Consider the following 15,976-nt stretch of genomic DNA (forward strand, 5'->3'; position numbering starts at 1 on the left):
AGAAACTACTGATCAGTTGCATTTGGCACAGGAGATGAAACCCAATTTACCATAACATTTCTGTCACTTTCAAGAAAGTTTCTGAGTCTTTGAACTTTCTTTGGTCTTTGTAAAAAGAGCAAGCATGCTGTAATGTTCCAATTCAGCTTTACCCTGGGAGGATTTTCAGGTGGGCTTTCTTGTTGAATGTGTGCTTTGTATGTTTTCAGAAACCTCTTCACACCAGTAACTGTGTTTAAAAAATTTCCAGTAATGTGCTCAGAGGTTCTGAGTGGTAACTAGTGTAATGCTGAAAGTGAACAAACGAAACCTTTCATCTGTTCCCAGGTATGCCTGGCTTCTGGCAACTTTGCCGTTAATAGTTGAGAGCCTGTTTGCTGCTTGGAACACCGGAGGGTTATTAAACAGCTCAGTCTTTTAAAAAGAGTAGAAGATGATTGGGAGGCTTCTAGACAGGAGGCATGAATTGAAAATGTCATGCATGTTTAGCTATATGGTTTATTAACTCATTTACTGAAGTGTGTCCTTGATTTCTGTTAAATCTTTTTAAGTTTAGGCATTCTTGCTATTGAGTGATTTTTCTTTTGGGTATTTAAATACCCAAATAACTCATTCATATTCAAATACCCCCTTTAGCATATTTCTAATTTCCTTTATAAGCAAAACATACTGTTTGCTGGAACTGTTTTCAGCTTCTCACCCCCACACTGTTCACTTAGCCAGCTGTTTCCATTGCCTTTGCTGTAAGCCCCCAGGCCAGATTCACGTGGCAGAAGGGGAGGGAGAACAGCTGTAGCTGGAACGGCAGGCTGCTTTAGCTGCCAAAGTCCACTTGATTCTGACGCAATGCAACTGCATTGTCCATTTGTAATTTGTTCCTGTTCTGCTTTTGGTTTTCAGCCTCTGCTCCTCTCCCCTCACCCCCCAGTTTCTGCTCATACCTCTCAGGTTCCTGTGGTCAACTACTTACTTGACCCTGCATGGCTTCCAATTTGCCTGTTTTGCTGTGACTCACTGTTTCTCTTGATCATGCTCACACTTGCTCCTAAGAGGCCACAGGCTCTGCTCGTGACCTGCTCTCCACCCATTAATGTCTGGCTCTGGGTCCTGTTGTCTGTCTCTGGCTGCCTGCCTGACACATAATGTGTTAACAGCCTGGTGTGGATCTGCTGATTTTCTGTGACACCTGAAACAATAGAAGCTGAAAAATCCATGAGTTCTCAGAAACTCCACGTTTGAATGTTTTCTCTCATATGCAGAAACTGGAGTAAAATAAAGGAAAGGAGAAGAATAGGATATTATAAAGATATAGGGAAGATCAGTAGTGCACAAGTTTAACCATGCTTCTCTCCAGCTTTCTATGTTAGATATTAAACGGTCAAAAATCACAAGCTAATCTTATGGTGTACCTACCTGTTCTTTAGTTAAATGCTAAAGTCAGTGAAAGTCACAATATAGTAACACTTGCCTAGACATACTGGGCAAACTTGTTTATGATGGTTCCTAGATAAGCAGCCATCTTCCAGGATTGAGCAGGTGTATGTTTATGTGTGTGTTGTCATAGGTGATATTTTGCATCTAGCCTTCTCACTCATCAGGGCTTTATAGTCCTTGGTGATGAGAAGATAGACCTTTTTTTAAAAAAAATATTTTTTTTTTAGGTGTAGATGGACACAACACAATGCCTTTATTTTTATGTGGTGCTGAGGATCGAACCCAGGTCCTACCCATGCTAGGGGAGCGCTCTACCACTGAGCCACAATCCCAGCCCCAAGATGATAGACCTTTGAAGAATGATGGCTCTTAACAAATTAAATAAATATGCTTCTTCATTTTAATCTGCTACATTTTTATTTTCTGAAATGTTACATATTATTGTTTATTTGCTGATGAATTAAAATATGTCTGTCCTCATTAGATTATCTTAATTAATTAGCTTTTTGTCTTATTTGAGGTTGAATTAATTTTCATTTGGTTTAAATGTCAACACCATGCCAAATATTATGGCTGTCTTAAAATGTCAAAATAATTTGCCATTTTTGTTTTTATTATACAATTGGGAAATCAATTTGGTACTAATAATGGGTAAAATGATTACGTTTTTGCTATATGCTAGACACTGTGCTAAGGACTTTATTTGCATTTTCTAATCTTTCTAATTGTCATTTAGTATGGATCCTAATGTTACCCACATTTTACAGTTAGGGAAACTGAAACAAAGAAAAGTTTGATAATTTACTCAAGATTACAAGGCTAAATTTATGCCACAGTCAAATTTGCACTAGTATTTTAGTAGGAATGTTCTTACTAAAATAATAATTCATTCAAATTTATTATACACTAGAGAGGATTGCATCAGAGATTTAAATTAATATCTGAAGTGAAAATACCTAGGATCATAATCAGTTTTTGCCATTTGTTATCTGTGTGATTTTGAGAAAATTAATTTTTCTCTCTGAGCCAGTTTCTTTACTTACACAACTAGCACTAGCATTTAGTTCATTTGGGGGTTGTAAAAATTAAATGAGATAATACATATAAATTGTTTGCAATAGTGCCTACATAAGTGCTCAAATAAGGTATAACTTATAGATAACTTAAAAATTTTATGTTGTAGCCCAATTGTTTCCTTTGTTTTAATTCATCTGTCTTTACATGCACTCATTCATTTTTGTATTCACTGATTTATTTGCAAATCCATGTCAACATATGCAGAAAACTGAACAAGGAAGTGCTATCATTGTCAAGTGATGGCTTCATTACCATCTAGATAATATAGGAATGAGATGACATCCTCATGAGATAGCAGAGGTTCTTGTTTTTTTCCTCTTTTCTTTTTAGATATATATGACAACAGAGTGTATTTTGACATATCATATGTACTGGAGTATAACTTCCCATTTTTGTGATTGTACATGATGTGGAGTTACACTGGTTGTGTATTCATATATGAACATAGCAAAATTGTGTCTGATTCATTCTACTGTCTTTTCCATTTCCATTCTTCCTCCCCTCCGTCATTCCCTTTTGTCTAATCCAATGAACTTCTATTCTCCCCTCCTGCCCTTATTGTGTGCTAGCATCCGCATATCAGAGAGAATATACAGAGTAGAGATTCTTATGAACATTTGGTTCTGTATATTAATGAAGGGGCTTGGCCATAAAATCAGGCTATGGAGTAGGCTGACCTGGTAAACATGTAAGCTATGGCACCAGCCTGATTTTGTGGTCACACATGCAATTTTGGGAATCTTCTGCCTTCATGTATAAAAATATGCTTCACCAAGATTTCAGGAATATTGGCGCAAAGCTGACTAAATGTTGGGTCTGCTGGTAGGTATATTATTTGGGCTGGTAGCAGATTTCTGATATCAAATGGAGGGTATGAATTTTTCAGGACAAAATTGTAAGCCTCTGACCAGAAAGTCTGAGAACTAAGGGGGGAATAAACACAATTTGCAATAGCTTCAGTCATTTAACATGCTAGCAAACAGAGCTCTGTTGAGGTGTTTTCATGGGACAAGTTTCCACTGATAATGTTGGCACTAACATACATGCCTAGTTGGATCCATTCAGGTGTGCTGGATTGGAGCTTGCTACACAGTTGCCAGATATTCCTATGGCTATTATCATCTCAATTTGAAGAAACTCTGTTAGCATATTGTCTTAGTGTGTTTGGGTGACAATTGCAGAATACCATTGACTTGGTGGATTAAACAGCAAGCATTTATTTCTCACAATTTTGGGGGCTGGGAAGTTCAAGAGCAGGGCACTGTGAATATGGTGTTTGGTGAGGGCTGCTTCCTGGTTCTAGTTGTATGATACTTTCTAGTTGTATCCTCCAATGGCAGAAGGGACAAGGGAACTCTCTGAGGTCTGTTTTATAAAGGAACTAATCCCATTCATGAGAGATCCTGCCTGATGACCTAATAACCTTCCAAAGGCCCCCACCTCTTAATACCATCACATTGAGGGTTAGAATGTCAACATATGAATTTGGAGGGGCATTCAGTCTATAGAAGATATATAATACAATTACATTTTGCTAAACCTTGCTTTGCACCAGTAGGCTATAATGAAGAGTCACCCCACATTTTTTGTTATGCATACTACCCCCTCTGCTTGATCTTTTCCCAATTGTTTCTTGACCAAGCCCTACTCATCTTTCAAATCTCAGCACAAACATTTTTCCCCAGAGAAGTCATTGCTGATGCCCCAATTTAAATTATGTCCCTCATTACTATTTCTTATAATATTGTTCCTTTTCTTTATAGAACTCATCACATTTTGTAGTCACATATTTGTTCATTTGATTATGTGACTCATTAGATTTTATTTTTTTTTCCTTTTTTAGATTTTTATTTTTTTATTAGTTGTTCAAAACATTACAAAGCTCTTGACATATCATATTTCATACATTTGATTCAAGAAGATTATGAACTCCCATTTTTACCCCGTATACATATTGCAGATTCACATCGGTTCCACATCCACTTTTTTACATACTGCCATACTAGTGTCTGTCATATTCTGCTGCCCTTCCTATCCTCTACTATCCCCCCTCCCCTCCCCTCCCCTCTCCTCCCATCTTCTCTCTCTACCCCATCTACTGTAATTCATTTTTCTCTCTTGTTTTTTCCCCTTTCCCCTCACATCCTCTTATATGTAATTTTGTATAACAATGAGGGTCTCCTTCCTTTACCATGCAATTTCCCTTCTCTCTCTCTTTCCCTCCCCCCTCTCGACCCTGTTTAATGGTGATCTTCTTCTCATGCTCTTCCTCCTTATTCTGTTCTTAGTTGCTCTCCTTATATCAAAGATGACATTTGGCATTTGTTTTTTAGGGATTGGCTAGCTTCACTTAGCATAATCTGCTCTAGTGCCATCCATTTCCGTGCAAATTCTATGATTTTGTCATTTTTTATTGCTGCATAGTACTCCATTGTGTATAGGTGCCACATTTTTTTTATCCATTCATCTATTGAAGGGCATCTGGGTTGGTTCCACAGTCTAGCTATTGTGAATTGTGCTGCTATGAACATCGATGTGGCAGTATCCCTGTAGCAGTTTTGCTCTGTCCACATGCCAATAGTCATGTGCCTGATAGCTGGAGTTCAATGGTGCCAGAAGTTCAAGGACTGTGGAACTCAAAAATACATGGCAGTTATCTTCAAACTTTAGAATTTTTCACCTGGAGAGATTGTTTAAAATGATGATTTCTGGGTTCCATTTCTAGGGATGTATGAAGCTATACCTTGGAATTTTTGTTTTCAGAACTTCCCAAAGCATTCTAGTATAGGTGGTCCATGGGCTATGCTCTCAGAATCTCTAGGCTAGATTCAATTACTACTGCTGCTGCTATTAATACTGATATTTATTAATTAGCTGACAATTGCTGATAGATCACTTATGAGCTGAGCAATTTGCTAAATTATTTGCATCATCTAGTTATTTTGTTCATATTAAAGGGGAGAAATTTGATGTCTTAGAGGCATTAAGTAACATGCTAAAAAAATCACATAGTAAATAACTGATGAAAGTTGGTCTTCAGCATAGGTCTGTTCTACACTAAAGCTCATTTTTTAAACCACAATGTTATATTGTACCTGAGTCAATTATCCTTATGAGTTTATTATAGAGCATGTGTGGTGTTCTTTAGGTCAGGAGCCCAGTGATAGGAATGATCAAAAGCCACTATGAATTACAGATTTATGGATATAGATCTTGCCTTCTTGCAGATAATCATGAACCTAGGAGGTTGATTTAAGCTGGAGAGGAGTTTCTTTTATATGTAAATCAACTGTGGTTGAGTAATGGCTTAAGATCAAATAGCTGCAAATGGCAGTTCTGAAATTCAAACATGGATTTTTAATTTCAAAATCAGATTCAGATATGATGTGATGAAACAGAAAGAAATTTCAGTGCAGGTGAAAAAGATATTCAACCTCACAATTTATCAAATAAATGAAAATTAAAACCACAATGATAAGATCTGCTATGGTTTGAATGTCCTCGTTAAAACTCATATTGAAATTTATCCATGTATTAGCAGGTGGGCTCTTTAAGAAGTGATTAGGAGACAAGGGCTCCACCCTCCTTGGTGGGATGATTGCTGGTATAAAAGAGTGAGTTTGGCTCTTTCTTGCCTCTTATATCTTCCTGCCATAAGGAATAGTGTCCTTATCCTTCAGAGAATGAAAAATTCAAGGTGCCATCTTGGAAGCAGAAATTGGGTCCTTACCAAATGCCAAACCTACTAGTGACTTGATATTCAACATCTCAGCTTCTAAAACTATCCAAAATAATTTTTTATTCTTTACAAATCACCCAATCACAGGTATCCTGTTATAGAAACATAAAATGGACTAAGATATAACCCTTCACACTTAATAGAACAGCAAAAAATACAAATTGAACAAACAAATGTTCAGGATATGGACCAATTGCAACTCTCATATTCTACTTGTTGAAATGTACACTGGCACAACCACTTTGCAAAACAGTTTGGTGATTTATTATAAAATTTGTCTATCAAATAACATAATAACTCTACTTCTATTTACCCAAGAGAAATGAAAATATATGTCAACACAAAGATTTGTATAAAAATGTTGATAGTGGGGCTGGGGTTGTGGCTCAGTGGTAGAGCTCTCACCTCACATGTGCGAGACCCTGGATTCAATCCTCAGCACCACATACAAAAATAAATAAGTGAAATAAAGGTATTGTGTCCAACTACAATTAAAAATAAATATTAAAAAAATGTTGAGGGCTGTGGATGTGGCTCAAGCCGTAGTGCGCTTGCCTGGCATGTGTGGGGCGCTGGGTTCAATCCTCAACACCACATAAAAATAAAATAAAGATGTTGTGTCCACCAAAAACTAAAAAATAAACATTAAAAATTCTCTCTCTCTCTATCTCTCTCGCTCTCTCTCTCTCTCTCTCTCTCTCTCTCTCTCTCCCCCATTTCCCCCCATAATATCTTCAAACAGAAAACAGCCCAATTTTCCTTCAACAGGTATTTGGATAAAAAGTGGCATATCCAGTCAGGTATGGTGGCAAATGCTTATAATCCCAGTGGTTTAGGAGGCTGAGGCAGTAGGATAGCAAGTTCAAAGTCAGCCTCAGCAAAAGCGAGGTGTTAAGTAAGTAACTTATTGAGACCTTGTCTCTAAATAAAATACAAAATAGGCCTGGGGATGTGGTTCAGTGGCCCAGTGCCCCTGAGTTTGATACTTAATACTTCACCCCCAGAAAAAACAGGGTATATCCATATAATGGAATATCCCTCACAAATCTGAAAGAATGAATTACAAATACAGACAACTATACACTGTATTAAAACATCATGTTAAGAGTTTAAAAAAATACATACTGTGTGATTTCACTTATCTGAAGTTCTAGAATGAGAAAAACTAATTTATATTTATAGAAATAAGATTATCCCTTGCTTGTGTGAGTGAGATTGATTTCAAAGGGACGTGAGCATGAGATAATTTTCTTTGGTTATAGAAATACTTTATATCTTGATTGAGATGATGATTACATAGATTTCTTCACTTGTCAAAATTCATTAGTCTGTACATTTGAAATCTGTGTTTTATTTTCTGTAAAGTGTACCTCAGTAGGATTGGCTGAAAAATTCTAATGCAAGATAGTACATGCAAAAGTAGGACCTAAGGACATAGTGATACAACATAGAGGGGCCCATTACTCAGGTTTGTCGATGGAAGAAAGAGTGCGTGAGAGAGAGAGCGGGGGGGGGGAGAGAGAGAGAGAGAGAGAGAGAGAGAGAGAGATATGGATATTCTGGGAAAATGATTTATTGACTGACCTTAAATAAAGCAGCAATAATTAGTCTATTGAAGATCTGGAGAAAGGGCATTCATGTTAGAGAAAATACCTTGTTTAAATTTGGAGCTATGAGAGAAATTTCTCATTTGGGGAATTTAAGTAGCTTGATTTCATAGGGACATGAGATGCCAATGCAGTAGAGGCCAGGATGAAACTGAAGAGGAAGATAAGAACTAGATGGTGATATCAAAATGGACCTTTTATGTTATGCAAAAAAGGTTTTGGAGTCATTAAAGTATTAGAGATAAATCTCTCTGGAAAAAGTAGATATAAGAAGTATGAGGACCAAGGGCTAATTTGTATCCTTAGTAATATAATACTGCATGCAATGACTTTGTAGGGTAAGCCAAATATTAAAGTTATCCCTTTTTTTAGGTAAAAATCTATCAGTTCAAATCTTAGTATTTGGTAAGATATAGTGAAACTAACAGCAGAAGTAGAAAGGTCAAGGTAAAGGAAATAAAGTAATCTCCAATGGGACTTTCAATAATTACAGTGCAGATTCTAAGAATGCAGATTAAAGTTGTAATTATTATAAGCACATTGATTTAAGTAACATCTGCATTTGTACAAAGTAACATCTGTGTTACCCCTAAAATGTGTTTATAATTCTGTTGGATGGAAATATGGAGCCCTCTGACAGAGAAGCATCCAGTTGGCTTGGGAGAAAAATAAATGACCGTGGGAGGAACATACTCAGGATGACCCTCTCCTCTTTAGAAAGGGGACTAAGGACTGCAAAAAAAAGACCTCTGGCTTGCCAAAAAAAAAAAAAAAAAAAAAAAAAAAAAAAAAAATTCCAGGCGAAGGTTTGCTTACAAGTTGGGACAATTCAACCTTGTTAGTGCCTGATTTTTATTTGTTTGACCTTCAGTGAAAAAAAGTCTTAAAAATACAAATAATTTTAAACCTATGAGAAAGGCAGACAATTGTATTTATTCTTTTGGATTGAATTTTGGTTCAAAAAGATAGGATAACAATTAAAACAAATATCACATCTTTTGACTTTAATATATGTATCATTTTGTAGACTTATGGATATAATGGCTTATCTTTCAGAGATGTGAACTTTTTATATTACTATATAGTTTTTCTGTCCCTATTTTAATGGTTTATTTTTAGCCTAAATCCTACTTAATGTGTAGTTTTTAAAAAATACTTTGGATTTCTTTAATTTTTTTAGTTATAGATGGACACAATACCTTTATTCTATTTATTTTTCGTGGTGGTGAGATAGAACCCAGGGCCCCACATGTGCCAAGCAAGTGCTCTACCACTGAGCTACAACCCCAGTGCTTTAATGTGTAGTTTTTGATAGAGTTGGTCACATTTGTCTTGAAATTATTTCTTGCCATTGTGGCACGATTTTCTCTTATCTGTTGTCCTGTGTTTTAGGGTATTATTCTTAATCTCTTTTTCAACAGTTCCAAGATTTCTACGGTTCCACTGGGTGTTAACTGAGGCCTCTTTGGTAAAAAAAAATTTCCATTAACTTCATCATCTCCTGGAGTTAGCTAATTTTTCCTACCACTTAACTATAAATATTTCAAAATTCCACTTGAAAACTGATCAAAGGAAATAATATACTAGCCGAATGAGGTCTCTAACAGTGCTCATCCTCTTGCTACTTTCAAACTAGATGGGTTAGCTCCTTGAGTTTTATTTTTATTGTTATTCACCATTGTTTCAAATGCAAATATCTAGCTCACTTCTCTTTATACTGTCCTTTTTTTCCCTACGTGTTTTTTTCTTCTATCGAGGTCATATCTGATTTGATTAATGTTAGAGTCTGTAAACAAGTCAGGATGGCTCCTGGCATTTTGCCAGAGAAATGTTAGAGTCTGTAAACAAGTCTGGATGGCGCCTGGCAAAATGCCAGAGGGAGTGGTCTGTGAAATAATGCCAATGAGCCATTAAGTGTGGAGATTCCTTATTGGTTGACTGCTGTATGGAGTTTATGCTAATTAAGATAAGCTGTGTGGAATGTATAAATACTGCTCTTGTCCTACAATAAACGGCTCCCTCTCCTGCTGTATCAATCTACACAAGTTGTTCGTCACCCCCAGCTATTTTGCTGCAGCCGGACTGCGGCCAATTAAGAGGCCCTAAATGCTTATTAGGACATGCTCTTACATGTTGAATTGTTGAGTCAAAGGGTAGGAATGTTTTAAAGGCTGTATGTTGTTATTGTTCTAGGTGAACTTGGTTTTTAGAACTAACTACCTTTTGAACATTAGGTAATTTCTAAATTTTACTATTATAAATAATGCTATAATTAGGGAAATTCAAATCAAAACTATACTAAGATTTCTTCTTGCTTCAGTTAGAATGACAATGATTAGGAATACAAACAATAATAAATGCTGATGAGAATGTGGGGAAAAAGATACACTTGTATATTATTGATGGGGCTGTAGATTACTAGTATAGCCACTCTGGAAACCAGTATGGATATTATTTAAAAATCTAGAGATGGAACCATCCTATGATCCAGCTATCCTACATCTTGGTATTTTTTTCAAGAGAACTAAAAATTATCATCATATAGAGATATAGCCATCTCAATGTTTATAGCGATACAATTCACAATAGCTAAATTATGGAATCAACCCAGGTGCTCACTTATAGATGAATGGATTAAAGAAATTGTGGCATATATACAAAATGGATTTCTACCCAGCCATAAATAAGAATGGAAATCATGGCATTTGCCAATAAATGGATGGATATGAAGAATATCAGGCTAAGTGAAATAAACCAAACTCAGAAACTCCATGTTTGAATGTTTTCTCTCATATGCAGAAGCTGGAGTAAAATAAAGGAAAGGAGGAGGAAAGAATAGGATATTATAAAGATATAGGGAAGATCAGTAGTGCAGAAGAAGGACATCAAGAGGCAGTGTGAAGGGATGGAAAAGGAGAGGCAATGTGGAATTAATTCTTTAAAAATCCTGTTATATGCATATATGAATATACCACAGAGAATTTCACCTTTATGTATAAGTAAAAAGAACCAATCAAATATGAATAGATGGATGAGAGAAAGGAAGTCTAACAGAGTAGAGGAAGGAAAATGGGAGCTGGGAGGGAAGATGGAAGGGAAAAGGGTGACATAAAATGGAAGGGATTGTGAACTGAAATTGAATTCCATGCATGTATGAGTTTGTTGGGATGAATCCAATTGCTATGTATTACCATAAAGCTCTAATAAAAATAAATAATCCTGCAATAAATATCTAGGTTTGTAAATATCTGTACACATTTATGGCATTTTTACAGTAATGGAATTGTTTTATCAATTGTGTGACTTTTGATTGATATAATTAGGAGTATTACATTGAGTTTTCATTCCCCCAGCAAGGTATTAAAGCATTTGGGTAGTCTCTCATCCTTGCAAACATTACATATTGTACTAAAAAATAGGTCCATTATGGAAGCAAAAACAATAGTATCTGAATTCAATTGTGAACAAAATGTTAAAAATATCTATGGACCAATGTGTTACTTTTTTAACATTAAAAATTAATTTTTAATTACACAAGTCATGCAAAATTCAAACATTAAGGATAAGAGTTTTTTGCAAGTCTCTTTAGCATTATCCCAAAATATGATGCCATTCTCCTTTCCTAGAAGTGACTACTTATATCAATTTTGTGAATATTCTTCCAAATATTTGTGTGTATTTCCAAAGAAAATCTTCAGTATTATGTCTTTATGTCCATTCACACAAACAGTATCACTAATATATGCAATTAGGGAAATCGTATGTCTACTTTTTTATAATTTGGAAAATATACTTTTCTACCTTATTGAGGTATAATTGGCAAATAAAATCACATATTTCAGGTGTACAACATGATGATTTCATATATGTATACATTATGAAAGATAATTAACACATCAAGCTAATTAGCATTCATCACCTCACATTGTTACCCCTTTTAGCAAACCCAAGTATACTATACAGTATTACTAGCCATAATTCCCATTCTGTATACTAGATTCCCAGAACTTGTTCATCTTATAGCTTTATAGCTGAAAATCTGTACCTTTTCACCAACATCTCCTCATTTTTCTTACCCTCCCTCCCCCAGCCCCTGGAAACCACCTTCCTACTGGCTGCTTCTGTGAGTTCAAATTTTTTAGATTCTAACATGTAAATGAAATCATGCTGTATTTGTCTTTCTGTGTCTGAATTATTTAAGTTTTCATAATATGCTGTAGGCTCATTCATGTTGCAAATGTCATGATTTTTTTTATTTATTTATTTATTTGGCAAATAACATTCCACTGTGTATTAGGGTTAGGGTTAGGGATATTCTTTATCCATTCACCCATTGATAAACAGATTGTTTCCATGTTTTTGCTATTGTGAATAATACTGTAATGAACATGGAAATTCAGATATATTTTTTATTTCATTTCCTTTGGATAAATGACCCAGGAGTGGAATTGTTGGATCATATGGTAGTTCTATTTTCAATATTTTGCAGAAATTCCATAATATTTTCCATAGTGGTTGTACCAATTTACATTCCAATTAACAGTGTACAAGGGTTCCCTTTTAATCACGTTCTCACCAACACTCATTGTGTTTTGTTTTTTAAATTATAGCCAAAACCAGTTGTGGAGTGATATCTCATTATGGTTTTGATTTGCATTCCCTTGATGATTAATGATATTGAGTATTTTTCTAGTACTTGTTAGCCACTTGTATGTTTTCTCTTAAAAATTCTACAGGTACTTACTCATTTTGTTGGACTACTGGTTTTTAACTATTGAGTTGTATGAGTTCTTAATATATTTTGGATTTAAAAAAGTGTTTATTTATTTATTTATTTATTTATTAGCTTTAGGTGGATACAATATCTTTATTTTATTATTATTTTTTTTTTATGTGGTGCTGAGGATCAAACCCAGTGCCTCACACTTGCCAGGCAAGCGCACTACTACTTGAGCCACATCCCCAGCCCTATATTTTGGATATTAAACCCTTAATATTTCATACTGTTTTATATATTGTAAAATTGTTTTGTTGATTGTTTGGTGTACAGACGCTTTCTAGTTTGATGTAGTTTCAATTGTTTATTTTTATTTTTCTTGTGCTTTTGGGATTATATCTGAACAATCATTGCTAAAATCAATGTCAAGGAGCTTTTTCTTGTGCTTTATTCAAGAAGTTTCAGACCTGACCTTACATTTAATCTTTAAACAGTTTGTAGTTAATTTTTTGTGTGTACTATAAGTTTATTGGTACAATTTCACTCTCTTGCGTGTGGATGTCCAGTTTTCTGACACTATTTATTGAAGACTGTTCTTTCCCCATTGTGTATTTTTGGTGCTCTTGTTGAAACTTAATTAGGTATGTATACCTGGGTTTATTTTCGGACTTTTTCTTCTTTCTCATTGGATTATGGGTCTGTGTTTATGCCAGCAGCATTACTGTTTAGATTACTATAGATTTGTAATAAAATTTGAAATTAGGAGGTAAGTTTTGCTTTATTTGTCAATATTACTTTGGCTATTTGGGTCATTTTAGAAGTAATAAACAAATTCAGTGAAGTCACAATATATAAAATCAACACATAAAAATCACTTGTGTTTACATATGATCACAACAAACAATCTGAAAAAGCAATTAAGAAAGCAGTCTCATTTATAACAGCATTAAATATAATAAAATACTTAGGAATAGATTTAAACAAACAGGTGAAATACCTATATTTAAAAAACTCACTCAGTTTTATAGCATCATTGATAAAAGAAATTTGAAGACATTAAATAAATGGAAAGATATCCCTTATTCATAGACTGTAAGAATTAAAATTGTGAAAATGTCTATGTTGCCCAATGTGTTCTATAGATTCAGTGCAGTCCCTATCAAAATTGCATCGGCATTTTAAAGGAAGAACAATTCTAAAATTCTCTCTGTCTCTTTGTCTCTCTGTCTCTGTCTCTCTGTCTCTCTCTCTCTCTCTTTCTCTCTCACACACACATATAGACACACACATTCATATTTAAATGCACATAGATATTTTTTTCTTCTTGAGCCCTATATGCTGTAGTTTATTTTGTCTGGAAGTATGGAAATGTTGTGGTTTATTTAAAAAGGTCATAATACGTATGCCATATTTAGTCATTTCCCCTATTGTTATCACTTAGGTTATTTCCAGCATTTTGGTTTTATAAACAAATTCTCTGGTAACCATATTTGTACGTGTCTTCATGTGCATAAGCCACATAAGTGGCTTTAATTACAAACTACATGCTAATGACCAATAATTTGTTTTTATTTTTCTAGCTATCCAGTCTATATCAAAATTGAAGATAGTAGAATAAAATAAAAAGTAAGCAGTTCTGATTAATGTATTTAACATACTACATTACAATTAGCATGCTATTCAGTGAATAATAATAGAGTAACTTGTAATTGTAATGTGATATAACATAGTTAATATGCTACATAGGCAAAATCTCATTATTGAATCAATGAGACATTTTCAAAGTCAGATGATACAGTAAAAACTTCTACATATTCCCAAAAGCATACAATATGCATTCACCATGCAACATATTATATTACCCACTTTTCAATTCCTCAACAAATTGGAAATGAAAATCACTCATTTATATATAAAACCCTCTAGTTAAGAAAAAATCATAATTATAATTACAGATTACATTGATTAGTATATCAATATGAGAACTCATAACAAAAGTTAAGGGTAACATAAAATATAAACTCATAAATTCATAATCATAACTGATTTCATAGGGAGAAGAAAGAAAGTAAATGAATAAAGCATTTGGTTCTTTTTTATTAAATTATTTATTTATTCTAATTTGTTATACATGATGGCAGAATGCAACTCATTTCACATTACACATATAGAGCACAATTTTTCGAGTCACTGATTGTACACAAATATTTTCACACCATTTGTATCTTCATACATGTACTTAGGATAATGATGTCTAACTCATTCCACCATCATTCCTACCCCATTGCCCCCTCCCATCCCCTCCCTCCCCTTTGCCCTATCTAAAGTGCTTCCATTCCTCCCATGCTCCCCACCATCACCATTATGATTCAGCATCCTCATATGAAAGAAAACATTTGGCCTGTGGCTTTTTGGGATTGGCTAACTTCACTTAGCATTATCTTCTCCAACACCATCCATTTACCTGCAGATGCCATGATTTTGTTCTCTTTTATTGCTGAATAAAATGCCATTGTGCATATATGTCACATTTTTTTATCCATTCATCCACTGAAGAGCATCTAGGTTGGCTCCACAGTTTAGCTATTGTGAATTGTGCTGCTATAAACATTGATATGGCTGTGTCCTTGTAGTATGCTGTTTTTAAGTCCTTTGGATATAGACCAAGGAGTAGGATAGCTGGGTCAAATGGTGGTTCCATTCCCAGTTTTCCAAGGAATCTCCATACTGTAAAGCACTTTATTCTTGAATAGAAAAAAACAATAAACACACAGATGTAAGAGAAAGTACCTTAAGAGAATAAACTTATAAATTATAAATTAGGAAACAGAATGTTGTAGAATTGATTTAAAAAAAATCCAGAAGCCATTTATTTGGGAACACAGGCATATGTTCTCAAACAGATAATAATTATGTAGATTCAATCAAGGAAAAAAGAAAGAACTGCCAAAATTTTGAATTAACACTGGGATATAAATGTAGGTAAACTATGAGATTTTTTTAAAAGATTAAAAAATTTGAAAATCTTGATGAAAATAAAAACTTTTGTAAAGAAAGAAAAATGATCAATGATGTCTTAATAATACTGGAAATACTGGAAAACATTAAAACCAACACCACATTTAAGATACTGAAAGGCAGTCAAGTTTTTGATGTTCAAAAAAAAAAAAAAAAACAAAACCCAGATAAGTTTATGGCTTTCTCCTATGCCCCCAAACTTCCAGGGGACAAACAACTCTCAGGCTAAATAAATGATTTAAGGATTAAGTAGTATTTTAAAACTTCTTAATTTATACTTCCAAAGTTAGTGTAACCCTGTTAGCTAAATCTGACAAATATAGCACAACAAAGAAACAACATACCAATCTTATTTATGAATGGATATGGAAAAATCCCCAAAGA

The sequence above is a fragment of the Spermophilus citellus genome (genome assembly GCF_964194105.1).
Source record: "Spermophilus citellus genome assembly, chromosome: X".
NCBI lineage: Eukaryota > Metazoa > Chordata > Mammalia > Rodentia > Sciuridae > Spermophilus > Spermophilus citellus.